The sequence below is a fragment of the Elephas maximus genome, chromosome 16, assembly GCF_024166365.1.
Source record: "Elephas maximus indicus isolate mEleMax1 chromosome 16, mEleMax1 primary haplotype, whole genome shotgun sequence".
NCBI lineage: Eukaryota > Metazoa > Chordata > Mammalia > Proboscidea > Elephantidae > Elephas > Elephas maximus.
This window is the reverse complement of record NC_064834.1, coordinates 54,538,260-54,562,338: the sequence shown is the minus strand read 5'-3', so window position 1 is coordinate 54,562,338 and position 24,079 is coordinate 54,538,260. Positions and strand designations below refer to the sequence as shown.

The 24,079-nt window shown below is 39.1% G+C and overlaps 1 protein-coding gene across 4 annotated transcripts in view; it reads right to left on the bottom strand.

Moving 5' to 3' along the window:
* CNNM2 (cyclin and CBS domain divalent metal cation transport mediator 2) overlaps positions 1-24,079 on the bottom strand; it is a 180,520-nt gene that overhangs the window by 59,896 nt on the left and 96,545 nt on the right. The window contains exon 2 of one of the 4 annotated variants that reach the window (XR_007513506.1): positions 4,372-4,466. The exons of the other annotated variants lie outside the window; for them this stretch is intronic. The gene's annotated coding sequence lies outside the window, so the exon portion shown is untranslated. The remainder of the gene's footprint in view (positions 1-4,371; positions 4,467-24,079) is intronic. 4 annotated transcript variants of the gene reach the window in all.

The following is a 24,079-nucleotide window of genomic DNA, read 5'->3' as shown; positions in this document are numbered from 1 at the left end:
CATGCCTATACATCGAGGCCCCAATAAGAGCTCTGGACACAGAAGCTCCATGGACTTCCTGGTTGTTGACAGACATTGGTGCATGTGGGAAGGTAGTACGTCTGTTGGGAAATGGAAGTTTCATATTGGGAGCCCTCCCAAACCTTGTCCTGTGCGTCTCTTTGTTTGTATATCCTTTTCGCTATAATAAAACTGTAATCTTAAGTAGAGTACTTTACATGAATTCTGTGAATCCTTCTTGCCAATTATCAAACCCGAGGGAGAAGTGGGAGTCAGCAGGTCAGAAATGAAGGTAGCCTGGCGACTTCTTACCTCATGGCGGCTACTGTGAGGGAATAGAGGGAACTCTTGAATTTGTATCCAGCAAGTCAGAAGTGAAGGGGAACTCTAGGGGCCCCTGAGCTTACAGCTGGCAACCTGAAGGGATAGTGGGAAAACCCCAAATTTGTAGCCAGCAGGTCAGAAGTGAGGGTTCATAGGGACACTCAAGCTTGTGGCTGGCATCTGAAGTCTTGGGCAGACTTGGCTGTCTGGAGGACTGTGCCCTTTAACTTATGAGGTCTGACCTAGCCCTGGGTGGTTAGGGTCAGAGGAAGAAGTGCTGCATGTCCAGCTGGCATCAGAACACAAGTGAAACAGTTAAACTGCATTGATTTGACTGATCCTTACAGTTTGATATGAGAAGTGGGATTAGATTTTTCCACTCACTCACTCAAGTCTCCCCATTTCAGGAAATTTCTTCCTGAACACCGAGTTTGGAATAGAGGTAGAGTTGCTATCACTTAATGATCATGTGATATAAAGGAAAAGAGCTATCAAAATTATCAAAAATTACTGAATACAGAAGTTGGAAGGAAAATTCAAAATCATCTACTTCAAATTCCTATTTCAAAGTTTTCCTCATTATCCTGAGAGAAATATTACTCATTTTACTTTTATTCTTGTTTCCTCAAGAAATCGCAAGTACTTTACTGTCATAATAGGGAAAGAGAAAAAAGATACAATCAGATGACTTAAAAAAAAATTTTTTTTTTTCTAAATTCTTTCACAACTCCTTTCCATCATTCTGGTTATCTTTCCCCCTAGTATCTCTTAAAATGCGTAGGAGATAAAAGAAAGACGTATTTCTATTAGGAAAATATCACCATCTATGCGTCCACTAATAGAAGGCTTGGTTAAATAAACTCCAGTACACCCATACATGGAATACTATTAGCTATTAAAAAGAATCAAAGTAAATCTAAAAAAATTATTATGAAAAGTTATCCAAAATACGTTTTAAGAAACAAAATTGGGGAATGTTCATTTGTATTAATTATATATACATAAAAAACCTCTAGAAAGAAATAGTAAACAGTGGTATTTTGGCTGGAATTTGCTTGTAATACTATTGTATGACTCGATGGCAATGGGTTTTTTTACTATTTTAAGTTTGTGCCCTACAAACAGAATAATTCTGATTAAGTCTATTTTGTGTGATTTTCATTAAAAAAAAAAAGTAGATGTATAATTGCATACACTGCATTACTGAGTATAATCCTAATATGAGAGAATGTTTATTTTGACTAGGAATGCATGAGAATAGAATCCTTTGCTTAAAAATTCATGTCACTATTAGATACTCTTAAGTGCCACTTCAAAATTCTCTAGGCCCATTTATACTCCAGCCACTGCCACAGTGACTGGTTCCAGGTAGGCTTTAGTCGACTTTATGTGCACGCAGTCAGTGCCCTCAGACATCACTCATCAGTCCAGCTCAATGTGCCACTGGTTTCCTGCCTTGGGTCTTTTCTTGAACCTTATTCTATAGTTATGCATTCGCAACCCAGGAATGAGAAGGGGTCAATTTCTGTGGGAAAAATACTTCCCCCTTTTGTATTCCAGCTAACAGTTCTGAGAGCATTTCACAAGCCGTCTCAAAAAGTCCTAGTAGGGATTGAAGACCTGTTGCCTGGAGTCGTATCCAACATGGTATCATATCCTTGAATTTTCTTGCCCTCTTTCCCATTCCACTTTCCTTGTCCTGAACTCCTGCTCCCTGAGATCACATTCCAAATAAACAATCTGCATACAAACCTTTGTATCAGGCTGACTTTCAGGCTAATACGACATCAGACGAGTAGAAACATTTTCTACCAACTAGTGTCTGGCTTCATACATTTCATCCTCTTCTAACTCCCATGACTCTAGTGCCAGGTATGTTAGGACAAATTCATATCTTGATACAACGCTGGCCCTACACCTTTGTGTCACAGCACTGGGGAGTAGGCATAGTGAGCTAGAATACTTCCGGATGTCATTCCTACACTGAGTTGGAGACTCATAATTATACATCAAAGTGACTGCAAACCACATAAATATATTCCACTAAACCCAAACTGAACACATTCACAGCTCGACTTCCTCAAGGCTAGATCTCAAGGGACCACTCCAACATTACCAGACACAAGAAGAGTGAGGGAGGGTAGGTTAAAGTGGAAAGAGTAATTTTGACCAATTGTACTTAAAATATTGTGATTTTGCAGATTTTATAATGTACAGTCTTGGAAGAGGCCCATGGGTATGAAAAGCACTTAAGCTTAAGCTTGATTAGCTCTTACCATAAGAGGAGATTGTTTTCTTTCCTGGGACACAATGCAGTAAAGGAGGTCAATCAATGTCTGCCAGTTGATTGTAATTTTAGCAACAATTTCCCAGAAGAGCGACCAACTGTTGTCACCTAATCTAAAGCCTTGTCTAAAGCCTTGTACATAAAAGACTCTCATTTTCTATTTAATTTAATTGCACTGATTTTATTATTTTAACTCCTAATGGCACGAAATTCTAGAAAAATTACAATAGAGTTTGTCCCCAGATGAAGCCAGCTTGAACAACACGGAGAAATCAAGCTCTATGGTCCTTCCTGTTGAGCTTGAGAATATCTTTAAAGAATTTTCATTGTCTTCTTAACACACATGAATTCAGCCCGGAAACCAAGGCTCAAATATTCAAATATGATGGCTTGTCAAGGAAAAAAGGTCTGCATTTAGCTTACCTGAATGAGAGAATAGATGAACAAAAAGATGAGTGAATGAACGGTCAAAAGAGGTTAACATTCATTTGCTTGTATAAAGATTCTTAAATATAGACCATCTTTCTGAGGTATCTGCTTCTAGGTAACAATGACAACTTGTCTTAAGCTTTCTGGGAGTAGGGACTAGAACTTCCTGATAAGAGTATCACCTTGGTTTCTGACACAAGGTTCAGAAGCTCTGGGTTGTTCTTGGTCACTGATCTCTCAACAAAATAGTCCGTGTTTAAAGTTCAAATATCTGTGATGGCACCTACCACAGCCTCCACCAGGCTGAGTCCAGCACAACCAGATGGTGTACGGCTACCACCACCGACTGCTCTGGCAGGGATCACAATAGACGGTCCCAGACAGAGCTGGAGAAAAATGTAGAACAAAATGCTAACTCACAAAAGAAAAAAAAAGACCAGGCTTAATGGTCTGACAGTGACTGAAAAAAACCCAAGAGTATGGCCCCTGGATACCCTTACACCTTAGTAATGAAGTCAGTCCTGAGATTCATCCTTCATCCAAAGATTAGACAGGCCCATAAAACAAAATGAGACTAAAGGGACACACAAGCCCAGTGGAAAGGACTAGAAGGCAGGAGGGGACAGGAAGGCTGGTAATGGGAAACCCAAGGTCGAGAAGGGGAGAGTGTTGACATTTCACAGGGTTGGCAACCAATGTCACAAAACAATATGTGTATTGATTATTCAATGAGAAACTAGTTTGCTCTGTAAATCTTCATCTAAAGTACAATAAAAAAAAAAGTCAGCAAAAAATATCTGTGATAGGACTCGTCAGTGATTAAGAGCTTAAACTCTGTACTTAGACAGATCTAGGTTTAGATTCTTTGGCTCTGCTACACAGTACCTATGACTAAGGGCAAGTCATTTACTCCCTCTTGGCCTCTCACTTTTAAGTTTATTATGAAAATTGCATGAAAAACAGAAAATAATTTAACCCAGTATCTATCACATAGTAAATGCTCAGTAAATCATAACCGTTATACTACTGATGAACTTTCTCCTGGTTCTGGAAGCTAAAAGTCACTTCAAATGTACATGTACAATACCTTTTAATACCTATAGAAACAAGATGTTGAGTTCATTGGGATTATTCAGCTACAAATAGTTTCTTTAAAAATATAGATTATAGGTATCTATCAGTGAGCATAATTTATATAGCCTGGGCATTCATTCTTATTTAAAGGTCTTCAGTATAGAAACTGTACAAATTGTTTATTGTTTTTCAAATTCAGAATTTTGGAGGTAGGTGAGTCAAATGGGCTATGGAGATTGTCCTCCCTCCCCTCTCACCTCTAGAAGAAGTTGCTCCCGCTTACTGGATGAGGGAGTGGGGAGGGCGGCCCATGAAGGAAGCTTGTACAGCCACTGCCTTTGTCATATTTCCTCTGTGAAGAAACAGAAGACTTCAGTTCCTGGGATTGGTTAAACTCTAGAATAGAGAACTAAGGAACTACTAGGAATCTCATCTCTCTTTGTGTATAGATCCATTGCACCAAACTATTACACATTTCCTTGCATCTTTGTCAGGAAACTTAAGTGATAATAAACAGTGATGGCTTCCAATACACAACAAATTGATGAAGGTCGGCACAGAATGAAGAAAGACTCAAAGACTGAGGAAGTGAGAAGAGGAAGAAAAACCAACGAAAGAATAAGTTATATACAATGACTATACCAACCCTGGTATTTACAATGATATTACAAAGATTACACTGCATAAGATCAGAATTCGAGGAGGTAGGGCCAAGATGGCAGCGAGATCAGATGCTTCCTGTGGTCCCTCTTACAACAAACACCTGAAAAAACAAGTGAATCAATTATATAGGACAATCTAGGAGTCCTGAACATCAAAGACAAAGTTGAGGAGTCAGACTGAGCAGCAGGGGAAGGAAGAGACAGTTCAGAAGCAGTGAGGATTTTCCAGACCTGTCCTGGCCGGCACTCTGCAGGCTGGATCGGCTGGTACATGAGGGCTGAGGCAAGCAGTAGCACTCAGGATGAGCTTTCCACACTGGGAAAAACCAAGCAGCAGAAACGTTGCACAAGCCTCCAGAACTAGGGAGAAGCAACACTGAATCTGCAGGAGTTAAGTACAAGCGTCTAACCTACCACGTGGGATTAAAAAAAAACCCCTTCTGCCTCTGGGAAGCATCTCTCTTCCATTCTCCTGAGCCTTTCCTACTCAGCTCCATTCCCCGTCTGGCGTCAGCGATTGCTGCTCGCCCTGGGCTGGAAGTGGGACCACTCACATGCCCTGAGCCATTCTCCTGGCTTTGGAAAAAATAATCTGCCAGCTCCCCTAAACTAAGACCTCAGGGCAGGCACAGCCCCTTTGCCTAGGCGCAGGCATAAGGGGTCCATGGATTTTGAATGCCTTTCACCCTTCCCTAGACCTATGTGGGCCCATTTCAACAGCGTAGGCCCTCATTAGCACAGTACAACAGGATACATATCTGAAGCCTACGTTCAACTGCAACAGCTAAGGGGGAGTGGCAGATTCATGACATTTGATACCACCCTACCCATTAAGCTGGGTCCTCACATACCCACACCAGGGCCCTGAGGACTGGTGGCTCCACTCATTCCACCTAGCTATGCGTGACAGGGGTCTGAGAATAAGTGGTACCTCCCAGCCCTTGCAGCCAACAGTATTGGGTGCCCAAAGTCTGGCTGCAAAACTGACCAACCTATGTGATCTAGGGAACAGGGACACACCTTCCACCCAGGCACTCAGGGGCAGCTGTCAGCTCCCTATCTTGCTCGGCACATAACTCCCTACAGCAGCCAGATACCTGTACCTGCTCCAATCACCCCTACATAGCCCTGCCCATCTAGGAATGTAGGTGAGAGCCTACACCACACACTCAGTGACCAACAACCTGGATCCCTGAGCTGAATTCAAACAAGAAAAGTAAATGTATTCCTGGGTTCACATACCTAGTAGCAGCTCTATCCACCTGGCAACAGGATATGAGAGCTTCAAAGGTGCCAATAATCAAAGTGGGTCACATGACCAGCCTATTTGGGCATATCAAAACAAAACAAGAAGCTAGGACACAGTAAGCAAACACAAAATAAATATAATAACACTGATGGCTCAGAGAAAACAGTCAATACCAAACCACATAAAGAGGCAGACCATGATGGCTTCAGCAAGCAACCAAAAAAAAGAACCAATAAACCTCCTGGAGGAAGAAAAGCACTTGGAATTACTCGAGGTAGAATTCAAAAGATTAATATACACAGTTCTTAAGGAGATCAGGCAAAATGCAGATCAAACCAAGGAACACACAGACAAAACAAAAGAGGAACTTAAGAAGGTTATACAAGGTCATCATGAAAAATTTAACAGGCTACAAGAATCCACTGATAGACAGCAAATAGAAACTCAAAAGATTAACAATAAAATTTCAGAATTAGACAACTCAAAAGAAAGTCATAGGAGTAGAATCTGAGGCAACGACAGCCAGAGTTAGTGAGATTGAAGATAAAGTACCTGACGCCAACTTATTTGAGGAAAAATCAGATAAAAGAATTAAAAAAAATGAAGAAACCCTAAGAATTACGTAGGACTCTATCAAGAGGAACAACCTACAAGTGATTGGAGTACCAGAACAGGGGGGGATAACAGAAAATACAAAGAGAATTGTTGAAGATTTGTCTTCAGAAAACTTCCCTGATATTGTGAAAGATGAGAAGATATCTATCCAAGAAGCTCATCAAACCCCACATAGGGTAGATCCCAAAAGAAAGTCACCAAGAAATATTACAATCAAACTTGTTAAAACCAAAGATAAAGAGAGAATTCTAAGAGAGGCTAGTGATAAACAAAACATCATCTAAAAGGAGAGTCAATAAGACTAATCTCACTACTCAGCAGAAACCATGCAAGAAGGCAATGGGGTGACATATATAGAGCCTTGAAAGAAAAAAACTGCCAGCCAAGAATTATATATTCAGCAAAACTGTCTCTCAAATATGATGGCGAAATTATGGCACTTCCAGATAAACAGAAGTTAAAGTTTGTAAAAACCAAACCAAAATTACAAGAAATACTAAAGGGAGTCCTCTGGTTAGAAAATCAATAACATTAGATAATAACCCAAGACTAGAACACAGGACAGAACAACCAGATATCAACCCAGATTGCGAATTCACAAAAATAAATCAAAGCTAAAACACTGAAAATAGGGAAACAGAGAAGCCAACATGTAAAAGATGACAATATTAAAACACAAAAGAGGGACTAAATAATGTAGTCATAGAACTTTTATATGGAGAGGAAGCTGAGGTGATATCAAGAAGTAAAAGACTGATTTAAACTTAGAAAAATAGAGGTAAATATTAAGGTAACCATAAAGGAAACTGAAAATCCTACACATCAAAAGAAAAACATAAAGACTGAGCAAATACAAAATCAACAACAATGAAAGAGATGAAAGAAAATAATAAAGAAAAATGACTCACAATAGAACTACCATACGATCCAGCAATCCCACTCCTTAGAATATATCCTAGAGAAACAAGAGCCTTTACGCGAACAGATATATGCACACCCATGTTTATTGCAGCACTGTTTACAATAGCAAAAAGATGGAAGCAACCAAGGTGCCCACCACCGGATGAAAGGATAAATAAATTATAGTATATTCACACAATGGAATACTATGCATAGATAAAGAACAGTGAGGAATCTGTGAAACATTTCATATCATGGAGGAACCTGGAAGGCATTATGCTGAGTGAAACTAGTCAGTTGCAAAAGGACAAATATTATATAAGACCACTATTATAAGAACTTGAGAAATAGTTTAAACTGAGAAGAAAACATTCTTCTCACAATTCTTTTGTGATTACGAGAGGGGGGAGGGAGGGAGGGTGGAAGAGGGGCATTCAGTAATTAGATAGTAGATAAGAACTACTTTAGGTGAAGAGAAAGACAGCACACAATACAGGGGAGGTCAGCACAATTGGACTAAGCCAAAAGCAAAGAAGTTTCCTGAATAAACTGAAGGCTTCAAAGGCCAGCGTAGCAGAGGCAGGGGTCTGGGGACATCTAAGTCAATTGGCATAATAAAATCTATTAAGAAAACATTCTGCATCCCACTTTGGAGAGTGGCGTCTGGGGTCTTAAACGCTAGCAAGCAGCCATCTGAGATGCATCAATTGGTCTCAACCCACCTGGATCAAAGAAGAATGAAGAACACCAAGGACATGAGGCGATTATGAGCCCAAGAGACAGAAAGGGCCACATGAACCAGTGACTACATCATCCTGAGACCAGAAGAACTAGATGGTGCCTGGCTACAACCGATGACGGCCCTCACAGGGAACACAACAGAGAACCCCTGAGGGAGCAGGAGAGCAGTGGGATGCATACCCCAAATTCTCATAAGACCAGACTTAATGGTCTGACTGAGACTAGAAGGACCCCAGTATCATGGCCCCCAGACCCTCTGTTGCCCCAGGACAGGAACCATTCCCAAAGCCAACTCTTCAGACATGGATTGGACTGGACAATGGGTTGGAGAGGGATGCTGGTGAGGACTGAGCATCTTGGATCTGGTGGACACATGAGACTATGTTGGCATCTCCTGCCTGGAGGGGAGATGAGAGGGTGGAGGGGGTTAGAAGCTGGCGAAATGGACACGAAAAGAGAGAGCAGAGGGAGAGAGCGGGCTGCCTCAGTAGAGGGCGAGTAATTGGGAATGTGTAGCAAGGTGTATATGGGTTTTTGTGTGAGAGACTGACTTGATTTGTAAACTTTCACTTAAAACACAATAAAAATTATTAAAAAAAAAAAAAGCTCAGAGTCAAATGTTAAGCCCCTTTTGTTAAGTGTACAGGATTTTATGGCCTGCATTTCTTAATATTTGATCTTTTTTTAACCTCTTTAAATGATTAATTTTTTTAAATTGACAATTCAACTTTATTTTCCATTATAAATGTGAACAGATTCAAGGAGTTTACCTCAAACTACATTTCTTGCAAAATTAGTTCCATACAAATTTTGCTTTCTTTTTAAAATTGTGATTTCGGTAAAAGTTTACAGAGCAAATTAGTTTCTCATTAAACAGTTAATACACAAATTGTTTGGTGACATTGGTTGCCAATCCCATGATGTGTTGACACTCTCCCCTTCTCCACTCCAGGTTCCCTGTCTCCATTTGGTCTTTTCTATTGCCCTGATTTCTTTGTCTTTATATGTATTTTTTCCTCATGCCTATTTTGAAAAGGTGAAGGATAAACAATTGAATAAATGAGTAACTACTTAAAAAAAAAGAGCAGGAGTGGCAATATTAATCTCTGACAAAACAGACTTTAAAGCAAAAACTATCACAAAGGATAAGGAAGGACATTATATAACGATTAAAGGGTCAATACAGCAGGAGGACAAAACCATTATAAATATTTGCTCACCCAACGACAAGGCTCCGAAATACAACAAACAAACTCTAACAGCATTGAAAAAAGAAGTAGTTCCACAATAATAGTAGGAGACTTCACCACACCACTTTTTGGTGAAGGACACGCCATCCAGAAAGAAGCTCAATAAAGACACAGAAGATCTAAATGCCACAATCAACCAACATGACCTTACAGACATATACAGAACACTCCACCCAACAGCAGCCAAGTATACTTTCTTTTCCAACACACATGGAACATTCTCCAGAATAGATCACATATTAGGCCACAAAGCAAGCCTTACAGAATCCAAAACATCGAAATATTACAAAGCATCTTTCCTGACTGTAAAGCCATAAAAGTATAAATCAATAACAGAAAAAGCAAGGAAAAAAAATCAAATACATGGAAATTGAATGACACTTTGCTCAAATACTACTGGATTATAGAAAAAAAATAAGGACAGAATAAAGAAATTCACAGAATCAAATGAAAATGAAAACACATCCTACCAGAACCTTCGGGACAGAGCAAAAGCAGTGCTCAGAGGTCAATTTATAGCAATAAATGCACACATCCAAAAAGAAGAAAGAGCCAAATTAAAAACTTTAACTCTACAACTTGAACAAATAAAAAGAGAACAGCAAAAGAAGCCCACAGGCACCAGAAGAAAAGAAATAATAAAAATTAGAGCAGAAATAAATGAAACAAAGAATAGAAAAACATCTGAAAGAGTTAACAAGACCATAAGCTGGTTCTCTGAAAAGATCAACAATAATCGATAAACCATTAGCCAAACTGACAAAAGAAAAGTGGGACAGGAAGCAAATAACCTGAATAAGAGATGAGATGGGCGATATCACAAAAGAGCCAACTGAAATTAAAAGAGATTGTAACAGAATACTACGAAAAATTGTACTCCAACAAATTTGAAAACCTAGAGGAAATGGATAAATTTCTAGAAACATACTACCTACCTAAAGTAACACAAACCAAGGTAGAAAAACTAAATAAACCTATAACATAAGAGATTGAAAAGGTAACTAGAAAACTTACCCCCCCCCCCAAAAAAAAGCCCTGGCCCTGACAGCTTCCCTGGAGAATTCTACTAAACTTTCAGAGAAGAGTTAACACCACTACTACTAAAGGTATTTCAGAGCACAGAAAAGGATAAAACACTCCCAAACCCATTCTATGAAGCCAGCATAACCCTGATACCAAAACCAGGTAAAGACACCACAAGAAAAGAAAATTACAGACTAATATCCCTCATGAACATAGACGCAAAAATCCTCAACAAAATTCTAGCCAATGGAATTCAACAACATATCAAAAAATAATTCACCATCACCAAGTGGGATTCATACCTGGTATGCAGGGATGGTTCAACATTAGAAAACCAATCAATGTAATCCATCATATAAACAAAAGACAAGAACATGATCTTATCAATTGATGCAGAAAAGGCATTTGACAAAATCCAACACCCACTCATAACAAAAACTCTCAGCAAAACAGGAATAGAAGGGAAATTCCTCAACATAATAAAGGGCATTTATACAAAGCCAACAGCCAACATCATCCTAAATGGAGACATTCTGAAAGCACTCCCCTTGAGAACTGGAACCAGATAAGTAAGTATGCCCTTTATCTCACTCATATTCAACATTGTGCTGGAGGTCGTAGCCAGAGCAATAAGGCAAGAAAAGGAAATAGAGGGCATAGGGATTGGTAAGGAAGAAGTAAAACTATCCCTGTTTGCAGACGATATGATCTTAGTAAACCCCAATGAATCCACAAGAAAACTACTGGAACTAATAGATTTCAGCAGAATATCAGAATACAAGATAAACATACAAAAATCAGTTGGATTCCTCTACATCAACAAAGGGAACTTCAAAGGGGAAGTCACCATATTAATACCATTTACAATCACACCCAAGAAGATAAAATACTTAGGAATACATCTAACCAGAGATGTAAAAGACCTATACAAAGAAAACTGCAAGACACTACTGCAAGAAACCAAGAGACCTACATTAAGTGGAAAAACATACCTTGCTCATGGATAGGAAGACTCAACATTGTGAAAACGTCTATTCTACCCAAAGTGATCTACAGACAGGACGCAATCCCAATCCAAATTCCAATGACAGTTTTTAACGAGATGGAGAAACAAGTCACCAACTTCATATGGAAAGAGAAGAAGCCCTATATAAGTAAAGCATTACTGAAGAAGAACAAAGTGGGAAGCCTCACACTACCTCATTGTAGAACCTACTATATTGCCATGGTAGTCAAAACAGCCTGGTACTTGTATAACAACAGATACATAGACCAATGGAACAAAGTTGAGAATCCAGACGTAAATTCATCCACCTATTAGCAGCTGATATTTGATAAAGGCCCAAAGTACATTAAATGGGGAAAAGATAGTCTATTTAACAAATGGTGCTGGCATAGCTAGATATCCATCCATCTGTAAAAAAAATGAAACAAGACCCATACCTCATGTCCTGTACAAAACCTAAGTCAAATGGATCAAAGACCTAAATATAAAATCTAAAACAATAAAAATCATGGAAGAAAGAATAGGGGCAACCCTAGGTGCCCTAATACATGGCATAAACAGAATACAAAACATAACTAACACTGCACAAACACCAGAAGAGAAACTAGATAACTGGGAGCTCCTAAAAATCAAACATGCTCATCAAAGGACTTCAACAAAACAGTAAAAAGGCAACCTATGGACTGGGAAAAAAAAATTGGCTATGACATATCTGATCAGGGTCTAATCTCTAAAATCTACAAGATACTGCAAAATCTCAACAACAAAAAGATAAATAACCCAATTAAAAAATGGGTAGAGGATATGAACAGGCACTTCACCAAAGAAGACATTCACGTGGCTAACAGATACATGAAGAAATGCTCATGATCATTCGCCATTACAGAAATGCAAATCAAAACTGTAATGAAATACTCTCTCACCCCAGCAAGGCTGGCACTAATCCAAAAAACACAAAATAATAAATGTTGAAGAGGTTGTGGAGAGACTGGAACACTTACACACTGCTGCTGGGAATGTAAAATGGTACAACCACTTTGGAAATCTATCTGGCGTTTTCTTAAAGCTAGAAATAGAACTATCATACCATCCAGCAATCCCACTCCTTGGAATATATCCTAGAGAAATAAGAGCCCTCACACGAATAGATACATGCACACCCACGTCCACTGCGGCACTGTTCACAACAGCAAAAACAGAAACAACCTAGGTGGCCATCAACAAATGGATAAACAAATTATGGTATATTCACACAATGGAATACTACAAAACAATAAAGAACGATGACGAATCTGCAAAACATCTCATGACACGGATGAATCTGGAAGGCATTATACTGAGTAAAATTAGTCGGTTGCAAAATGACAAATATTGTATGAGACCACTATCTTAAAAACTCAATAAAAGGTTTAAACACAGAAGAAAACATTCTTTGATGGTTACAAGGGTGGGGAGGGAGGGAGAGGGGTATTCACTAACTAGATAGTAGACAAGAACTATCTTAGATGAAGGGAAGGACAACACAAAATACAGGAGAAGGCAGCATAACTGGACTAAAAACCAAAAGCTAAGAAGTTTCCTGAATACAACCAAACACTTTGAAGGACGGAGTAGCAGAGGTGGGGGTCTAGGGACCATGGTTTTTGGGGACATCTAGGTCAACTGGCATAACAAAGTTTGGTATGCGGCATCAGGGGTCTTAAAAGCTTGTGAGCAGCCATCTAAGACGCATCAATTGGTCCCAACCCACCTGGAACAAAAGATAATAAAGAACACCAAAGACATAAAGAAAATATTAGTCCAAGAGACAAAAGGGCCAGATAAACCAGAGACTCCATCAGCCTAAGAACAGAAGAACTAGATCATGCCCAGCTGTCACCAATGACTGCCCTGACAGGGAACACAACAGAGAGCCCCTGATGGAACAGGAGAAAAGTGTGGTGCAGAACTCAAATTCACATAAAAAGATCAGACTTAGTGGTCTGACTGAGATTAGAGGAACCCCAGAAGACATGGTTCCCCAGACTCTTTGTTAACCCAGAACTAAAACCATTCCTGAAACCAACTCTTCAGACAAAGATTAGACTAGGACATAAAACATAAAATAATATTCATGAAGAGTGTGCTTCTTAGTTCAAGTGGATAAAATACACGAGCCTAAATAGGCATCGCCTGTCTGGAGGCGGGATGAGAGGTCAGAAAAGGATAGGAGCTGGTTGATGGACACGGGAAACCCGGGGTGGAAAGGAGGAGTATGCTGTCACAATACAGGGATTTGCAACTAGGGGCACATAATAGTATGTGTATGAATTTTTGTATGAGAAATTAACTTAAGCTATAAACTTTCATCTAAAGCACAATTTAAAAAAAAAAAAAAAAAGATCGGGATTCACTCGCGGTCAATAGGTCTTCTCTGGTACTGGCCGTGGATTCATTTAACAAACATTTCTACTGAGCACTCACTATATGCTAGGCCCTATGTTAAACAGTAGGGGTTGGAACAAAATACATGCAAATAAGACTAGTCTTTGCTGTCAAAGAACTGGGAGTCTAGTGGAAGATGAAGCAAGTAAAATTACAATATGGTACCATGTCTCTTAACTGGCCTTAAGAGACATGTAAACAACTTCCTCATTAACTGACACACTCCATTCTCCCTGTAAAACACACTGACTGAGGCCCACAGCACACTGAAAGCTTTTGGCTGCTGGTAGGCTGCTTACTGTCTAGTAGTTTGCACACACTCCTCTCATAGATTAAGTAGAATGCTTACTAAGAGTTGGTTATTTCTGTTCCCAAACTTGTTGTAACATCTGTACTTGATTCTGCAATTACATAATTTGAATATTATATAAACTTATGAGAATAAAAAGACAGTTATTTCTATGAAAACCAGAAAGAATCAGTTAAAGCAAGTTGCTAAAAAACAAACAAACAAAAACCCTGCTATTGAATTAGGAACGAGTAAAACAACTATGAAAGATGAGGAAAATCTAGAAACATTCTACATTTATATCGTTTTCGAGAATGCAGGTAGTCTTGCTCCACTTAAAAGGACAGAAAATTAGCACTTAGAGAAGATATGTTATGGATGTGTTTCATACACAATTACAGAGAATACCAATCAGCATACCCATAATCAAAGAAAACGCCTTGGTCCTACATCAGGAGAATGGCAATATCATTTTGCAATAGCTGTTGAAATAAACTGATTCCAGTAGAGAACATCAGCGGCTGCTAAAACCATTAGGGAAAAGGTTGACGGAGAAAAGGATATTACATGTGGTGCCAAAGTAACATGGCACAGTTTACTGCTAATCCCAAAGGGGAAAACATATCTTTACAACGGAAACAACTATCAGCTGCTAGCTTAGTCAAGTGATCAGATTTAACATCACCAGATATGCGCCTCCTGATGTGATACACTGTGAAATACACTTCATCCTCTATGAAGTATTCTAGCCAAAAGCGTTTAATCCAATAAAGAATTCAGGCCTAACTTTCAATGTACAGGAAATACAGGGGATAGAAAAATGAGTTCAACGATATCATGAGAAAACAATCACACAAATCCAAAATGTAGGACATCTGACAAGACAACCACCCTGATTTCTTTTAAAAGTCAATTGTTATTATTAATTTTGTTTGATGGCAATTTGCTTATGTAAAAAAAGAATCTGCATTTTTTAGAATTACGGGGGGTAAAATAACATGTTTTGAATGTGTTTTAAGACAGTTTAGCAAAGAAAAAAGATAAATGATGTAAATGTGGCAAAATCTTGATAAATATTAAATTCATGATGAGTATATTATGGTTCACTGACTTTTTTCTCTACTTCTGGGTATGTCTGAAATTTATAAAAAATAGAAATAATTGATGTCATGAAAAAACTGAGGGAGGATTATCCTAGCCCAAAAGAGATGTAATAATCAAATGCAATGCACAAACCTTGATTGGATCCTTGTGAGATAAAAACAGCTATAAATGATGTTTTGGGGACAATTGGGGAAATCTGAACATGAAAAAAAAAATGGGTAGTAAATGGTTTGGGGGAATTTACAATTTTTTTCGTCGTGATAAAGGAACTAGGATTATGTAGGAAATGTATGCCGAAACATTTCAGAATGAAGTGTCATGGTGCCTGCAACTTACTTTGAAATAGTTAGGAAAAAAACATATTAAGAATTATCAAATCTAGGTGATAGGTACATGGGTGTCATACTAGTCTTTCAACTTTTCTGCATTTCTGGAACATTTTCATAATCCAAGTTTTTAAAAGTCTATCAAATGATCACAATTTGTTATTTCAAAATAATATAGTTAAGGTACACATAATTTTACAGGAGAAAGATATGGCAGTCTGCTTCTGTAAACATTTACAGCCTTGGAAACCCTATGGGGCAGTTCTAATTCTGTCCTACCTCATCGCTGTGAGTTGGGGTTGACTCACCAGCAGTGGGTTTGGTTTTATACATAATCTTTAATGATTCCATATTTTAGCTAATTTTGCTTTTTAATGAACTAATTAAAGGCCAAAAAGGGGGGAGGATCCCAACCAACAGTGGTGTGTTGATAAATGTTTAACAACTAACTGGCTCTCTGAAAAAAATAGCCCAATTTGTAGTATTTGCCAATTTCCAAGGTATAAATATTCTAACTATGGCAGATTTCAAGTTACGAACGTGGTATCACTGAACACAGAGTTGGAATGGAATGAGTACCACTGGTCTTTTGAGCCAGTAGGAGCCAGCTCCAGCATAACACTGGATCCAGATCACAGCAGAGAAACACTTTAGCTACAGTAGGAGACAGGGAGGAGTAGATGGTTTGCAGAAAGCAAAGTAAGTTAAAGAAAGCAAAGAATCAACTAAGGATGGAGGGCAGAAGAGGAAGAGATTTGTGCATAGAAGAAAAAGCATGATAGTATCTTCCTCAAAGGATTCTTATGAAGATTAATTAAATATAAAATATTCAGCACAATGCTTGGTACACAATAATGGTTAACTTACTGAGCACCTCCTACTTTATTAGTTCCTATGCTGATCCATAATCTAAAAGGTCACCTCATCACTTTAAGAAGTCAAAGTGTTAACCCCAGGGATGGGGTAAGGAGACAGAATGGCTAGGTAATTCGAAGACATGGATGGGAGGACAATATTCTACCATTTTGAGTCTTTTAAATTTTGAACAATGTGAATGTATTACTTATGCAAAAAATAAATGAACCTCATAAAAACTAAATTTGTTCATCAAAGGACTTTATCAAAAAAGTGAGAAGACAACCTAGACACTGGGAGAAAATTTTTGGGAACCATGTATTCAATAAGCGTCTAATATTAAAAATATATATATACATACATATGTTATATATACATATATATATAACTTCTACAACTTAACAACCCAAAAAACAACAAATAACCTAATCAAAAAATGGGCAAAGGATTTAAACACTTCACCAAAAAAGGATATTAAATGGCCAGAAAGCACATGAAAAGATGCTCAATGTCACTAGCCATTAAAACAAACAAACAAAAAAACCTGTTGCCATGGAGTCAATTCCAACTCATAGCGACCCTATAGGACAAAGTAGAACCGCCCCATAGAGTTTCCAAGGAGCGCCTGGCAGATTCCAACTGCCGACCTTTTGGTTAGCAACGGTAGCACTTAACCACTACGTCACCAGGGTTTCCAGATGAGCCACTAGAGAGATACAAATCAAAACTACATTGAAATACCACCTCATACTGATTAGAATGGCAACGATTTAAAAAAAAAAAAAAAAACAGGTGTTGGCAAGGTTGTAGAGAAACTGGAATCCTCATCTATTGCTGGTGGGAATGTAAAACGGTACAGCCACTGTGGAAAACAGTTTGGCAGTTCCTCAAAAAGTTGAACATAAAACTACCACATGACCCACCAATTCCAATCCTAAGTATATACCCAGAAGAAGTGATGGCAGGAACTCAAACAAAAACCTGTTGTACGGATTGAATTGTGTCCCCCCAAAATTTGTGTCAACTTGGTTAGGCTATGATTCCCAGTATTGCGTGGTTGTCCTCCATTTTGTGATTGACATAATTTTCCTATATGTTGTAAATTCCAATCTCTGCCTGTGGTTAATAAGGCAAGATTGGATTATGTTGAAGAGGATTAGGGTGGGATGTAACACCCTTGCTCAGGTCACATCCCTGATCCAATATAAAGGGAGTTCCCCTGGGGTGTGGCCTGCACCATCTTGTATCTTACAAGATATAAAGGGAAAGGGAAGGGAGCAGAGTGTAGGGGACCTCATACAACCAAGAAAGCAGCGCTGGGAGCAGAGCGTGTCCTTTGGACCCAAGTTTCCTGCACTGAAAAGCTCCCAGACCAAGGGAAGATTGATGAGAGGGACCTTCCTCCAGAGCCGATAGACAGACAAAGCCTTGCCCTGCAGCTGACACCCTGAATTTGGACTTCTAGCCTACTGAAACAGCCTACTAGACTGTGAGAAAATAAATTTCTCTTTGTTAGAGCCATCCACTGTGGTATTTCTGTTACAACAGCACTAAACGACTAGGACACCTGTATACCAATGTTCACTGCAGCACTTTTCACAATAGCTGAAAGGTAGAAACCACCGAAATCAACAGATAATGGATAAAAAAAATGTGGTATATGCATACAACAGAATACTACTACTCAGTTATAAAGAAAAATGAAGTCCTGATGCATGCCACAACATTAGTGAACCTTGAAAATATCATGCTGAAATTCGGTTAGACAAAGAAATAAAGGGCACCCAGATTGGCAAGGAAGAAGTAAAATTATCTCTATTTGCAGATGACATGATCTTATACACAGAAAACCCTAAGGAATCCTCCAGAAAACTACTGAAACTAATAGAAGAGTTTGGCAGAGTCTCAGGTTATAAGGTAAACATACAAAAATCCCTTGGATTCCTCTACATCAACAAAAAGAACATCGAAGAGGAAATAACCAAATCAATACCATTCACAGTAGCCCCCAAGAAGATAAAATACTTAGGAATAAATCTTACCAAAGATGTAAAAGACCTATACAAAGAAAACTACAAAGTACTACTGCAAGAAACTAAAAAGGACCTACTTATGTGGAAAAACATACCTTGCTCATGGATAGGAAGACTTAACATAGTAAAAATGTCTATTCTACCAAAAGCCATCTATACATACAATGCACTTCTGATCCAAATTCCAATGACATTTTTTAATGTGATGGAGAAACAAATCACCAACTTCATATGGAAAGGAAAGAAGCCTCAGATAAGTAAAGCATTGCCGAAAAAGAAGAAGAAAGTGGGAGGCCTCACTCTACCTGATTTTAGAACCTATTATACAGCCACAGTAGTCAAAACAGCCTGGTACTGGTACGACAACAGGCACATAGACCAATGGAACAGAATTGAGAATCCAGATATAAATCCATCCACATATGAGCAGCTGATATTTGACAAAGGCCCAGTGTCAGTTAACTGGGGAAAAGATAGTCTTTTTAACAAACAGTGCTGGCATAACTGGATTTCCATTCGCAAAAAAATGAAACAGGACCCATACCTCACACCAAGCACAAAAACTAACTCCAAGTGGATCAAAGACCTAAACATAAAGACTAAAACGATAAAGATCATGGAAGAAAAAACAGGGACAACCCTAGGAGCCCTAATACAAGGCATAAACAGAATACTAAACATTACCAAAAATGACGAAGAGAAACCAGATAACTGGGAGCTCCTAAAAATCAAACACCTGTGCTCATCTAAAGACTTCACCAAAAGAGTAAAAAGACCACCTACAGACTGGGAAAGAATTTTCAGCTATGACATCTCAGACCAGCGCCTGATCTCTAAAATCTATATGATTCTGTTAAAACTCAACCACAAAACGACAAACAACCCAATCAAGAAGTGGGCAAAGGATATGAACACACACTTCACTAAAGAAGATATTCAGGCAGCTAACAGATACATGAGAAAATGCTCTTGATCATTAGCCATTAGAGAAATGCAAATTAAAACTACGATGAGATTCCATCTCACTCCAACAAGGCTGGCATTAATCCAAAAAACACAAAATAATAAATGTTGGAGAGGCTGCGGAGAGATTGGAACTCTTATACACTGCTGGTGGGAATGTAAAATGGTACAACCACTTTGGAAATCTATCTGGCGTTTTCTTAAAAAGTTAGAAATAGAACTACCATACAACCCAGAAATCCCACTCCTTGGAATATACCCTAGGGAAATAAGAGCCTTCACACGAACAGATATATATGCACACCTATGTTTATTGCAGCACTGTTTACAAAAGCAAAAAGATGGAAGCAACCAAGGTGTCCATCAATGGATGAATGGTTAAATAAATTGTGGTATATTCACACAATGGAATACTACGCATCGATAAAGAACAGTGACGAATCTGTGAAACATTTCATAACACGGAGGAACCTGGAAGGCATTATGCTGAGTGAAATTAGTCAGAGGCAAAAGGACAAATATTGTATAAGACCACTATTATAAGATCTTGAGAAATAGTATAAACTGAGAAGAACACATACTTTTGTGGTTACGAGGGGGGAGTGGGAGGTAGGGTGGGAGAGGGTTATTTACTGATTAGTTAGTAGATAAGAACTACTTTAGGTGAAGGGAAGGACAATACTCAATACACGGAAGGTCAGCTCAACTGGACTGGACCAAAAGCAAAGACGTTTCCGGGATAAACTGAATGCTTCAAAGGTCAGCGGAGCAAGGGCAAGGGTTTGGGGACTATGGTTTAAGGGGACTTCTAAGTGAATTGGCAAAATAATTCTATTATGAAAACATTCTACATCCCACTTTGAAATGTGGCGTCTGGGGTCTTAAATGCTAACAGACGGCCATCTATGATGCATCAATTGGTCTCAACCCACCTGGATCAAAGGAGAATGAACAACACCAAGGTCACACGATAACTATGAGCCCAAGAGACAGAAAGGGCCACAGGAACCAGAGACTTACATCATCCTGAGACCAGAAGAACTGGATGGTGCCCAGCCACAACCGATGACTCCCCTGACAGGGAGCACAACAGACAACCCCTTAGGGAGCAGGAGATCAGTGGGATGCAGACCCAAATTCTCATAAAAAGACCAGACTTAATGGTCTGACTGAGACTTGAGGAATCCGGCGGTCACGGTCCCCAAACCTTTTGTTGGCCCAGGACAGGAACCATTCCCGAAGACAACTCATCAGACATGGAAGGGACTGGACAATGGGTTGGAGAGAGAAGCTGATGAAGAGTAAGCTACTTGTATCAGGCGGACACTTGAGACTGTGTTGGCATCTCCTGTCTGGAGGGGAGATAGGAGGGTAGAGAGGGTTAGAAACTGGCAAAATTGTCACGAAAGGAGAGACTGGAAGGGCTGACTCATTAGGGGGAGAGTAAGTGGGAGTATGGAGTAAGGTGTATATAAGCTTATATGTGACAGACTGACTTGATTTGTAAACGTTCACTTAAAGCTCAATAAAAATTACTAAAAAAAGAAAATATGCTGAACAAAATAAGTCAGTCACAAAAGGACAAATACTGTACGATCTCACTCGTAAGAAATAAGCAAATGTATAGAATACAGATTTAGAGAAAGGAATAAAGTTGATGTAATTGGTAGACACCTTGATGGAGATGTTAAGTAGGCAACTGGATGTATAAATCTGAAATTCAGAGGAGCAATCTGGAGGGAGACATAAATAGGTGTCATCAGGATACAGATGATATTTAAGATGTTGAGACTCAGGAGCAAACGTGGATAGAGAAGAGAAGCAATCCAAGAATGAAGATCAATAGTACTCTGACTTTTAGAGATCAGAGAGAATGAGAGAAACCAGCAAAGGAGACTGTGATAGAGTGGCCATTAAGATAGGATTTCCCTAGACTATTTATTCTCCCACTCCCCTAAAAGACTACTTCATGCTTTCTCCTCTTTCCTCAAAACTATACTTTCTCCCTGGACCTCACGCTCTCAGTTGAATCACCTTGCTTCCAATTTCACTGAGAAAATTGAAACTATCAAAACAGAACTTTCTCAAGCTCCTACCACATCTGCTCAGCTCATCTATCTGTACTAGTGCACTATATATTAATCTTTTACTGTGGACATATGTGTTACATATTTTTTTCCACACACAAATTTTTTTTTTTTCACTTAAGTCTTGAAAATCTTTCCATATCAATCAACATTGTTGTTGTTGTTAGCTGTGTCAAGTCAGCCCCCGACTCATGGCAACCTCATGCACAATGGAACAAAATGCTGCCCAGTCCTGTGCCATCCCCAGGATCAGCTGCAGATCAGACTGTTTTAATCCATAGGGTTTCACTGGATGATTTTTTTTTTTGGAAGTAGATTGCCAGGCTTTTCTTCCTAGCTTGTTTTAGTCTGGAAGCTTCACTGAAGCCTGTTCAGCATCGTAGCAACACGCAAACCTCCACTGATAGATGGGTGGTAGCTGCACTTGAGGTGTACTGGCTAGGAATCAAACCAGATTTCCTGCACGGAAGGCAAGAATTCTACTACTGAGCCATCATTGCCTCCTATCAATTAACAAAGAATCTCATAATCATTTTGAGTGGCTGAATAGTAGCTCCATCTATGGTTATCTAAAAATCATGGCTATACAACAAAGCATTTAATTCCTCCAGGTTAGACATTTCAGTTGTTTCCAATGTTTCGCTTTTTTATATAATGTTTGCTACTTGCTCCTGGCAAGGCCCTTCTCTGACCACCACATCTACCTCAGTAAGATTTGGAGGAGGCCCACAGAGCAATACCTGGTAACACTGCCCTCTCCATCACTGGACCTTCATTCTCTACTAGATAATTCTCATCAGTACACTAAAAAGATGAACTAACTCCCATCTTTAAAAACAAACAAGAAAACTTCAAATCCCACGCCTCCTTCCTGATATCACTCCATTTTTCTACTTCTCTTCATAGCGAAGCCCTTGAATCAACTACCTATATTCACTGTCTCCATTTCCTCATCTCTCATTTTCTCCTCAACATGCTCCAAATTAGTCTTGTCCCAATGAAACCACTCTTATAAAGATCTCCAATGACCTCTCATTTTACTAAATCCACTGATCGATTTTTTAGCTGACATCTGATTCAATGTTTTTAATACTCTTTTTTCAAAACAAATTCTTCTTTGTTCTTCCTCCACACTTTCCTGATTTTTCCCCTACCTTAACAGCCACTCCATCCCCTACACTGGTTCCTCTCATTCCCCCTGATTTCTAAAAGTCAGAATACTTTTGATCTTCATTCTTGGATCACCTCTCTATCCGCACTGACTCCTGAGATGATCTCATTTAGTTCCAATGTCTTAAATGCCATTTATATGCTGATGACACCTATTTATGTCTCCATCCAGAGTGTTCCTCTGAATTTCAGATTTATATGTCTTATTGCCTACTTAAGATCTCTACCAAGCTGTCTACCAAGTATGTCAATTTTAGTCCATTCTCTAAATCTGTTCTTTAATGGAGGGAGGAATATATCACCATTCGTCCAGCTGCTCAAGCCAAAAATCTTGGTGTCATGTTTAATTTTTCTTTTTCTCTCATATCTAATCCTCTGAAAAATACCCAGAATTTTACTTTTTTTCACCACCTCCACCTCTACTCCCTTGGTACAAGCTACCACCATCTCTCACCTGAATTGCAACAGTTTACTAACTGGTATTGCTGCCTTACTCCTATTGTGTCATGGATCGAATTATGTCCCAAAAATATGTGTATCAATTTGGCTAGGCCATGATTCCCAGTATTGTGTGATTGTCCACCATTTTTCATCTGATGTGATTTTCCTATGTGTTGTAAATTCTACCTCTATGGCATTAATGAGGTGGGATAGGTGGCAGTTATGTTACAAGATTGGATTGTGTCTTGAGCCAGTCCCTTTTGAGATATAAAAGAGAGAAAGAAGCTAGCAGAGAGACAGGGGGACCTCATACTACCAAGAAAGCAGTGCCGGGAGCAGAGCCCATCCTTTGTACCTGGGATTCTTGCACAGAGAAGCTCCCAGTCCAGGGGAAGATGGATGAGAAGGACCTTCCTCCACAGCCAAAAGAGAGAGAAAGACTTTCCCTGCAGCTGACGCTCTGAATTTGGACTATAGCCTACTAGACTGTGAGAGGATAAACATGTTTGTTAAAGCCATCCATTTGTGGCATTTCTGTTACAGCAGCACTAGATAACTGAGACATGCTCTCCACAATAAATTCTTTGCATAAGAGAGTGATCTTTTTAAAAATCTCTTTAAGATTCTGTCACTCCCTTGCTCAAAATCCTCCAAAAACTCACTCTTCTTATGTATATACTTGTTTATGTGTGGGCCATATATTTTCAAATATAAAACAAAGCACATAGAGGGGGCACAGTATGGATACTTACTAGACATAAACAAACACCTCATGGGATTGGTTTACTCGGTTTGAGGGCTCGGGACCATAGCCTCCTGGTGCAACT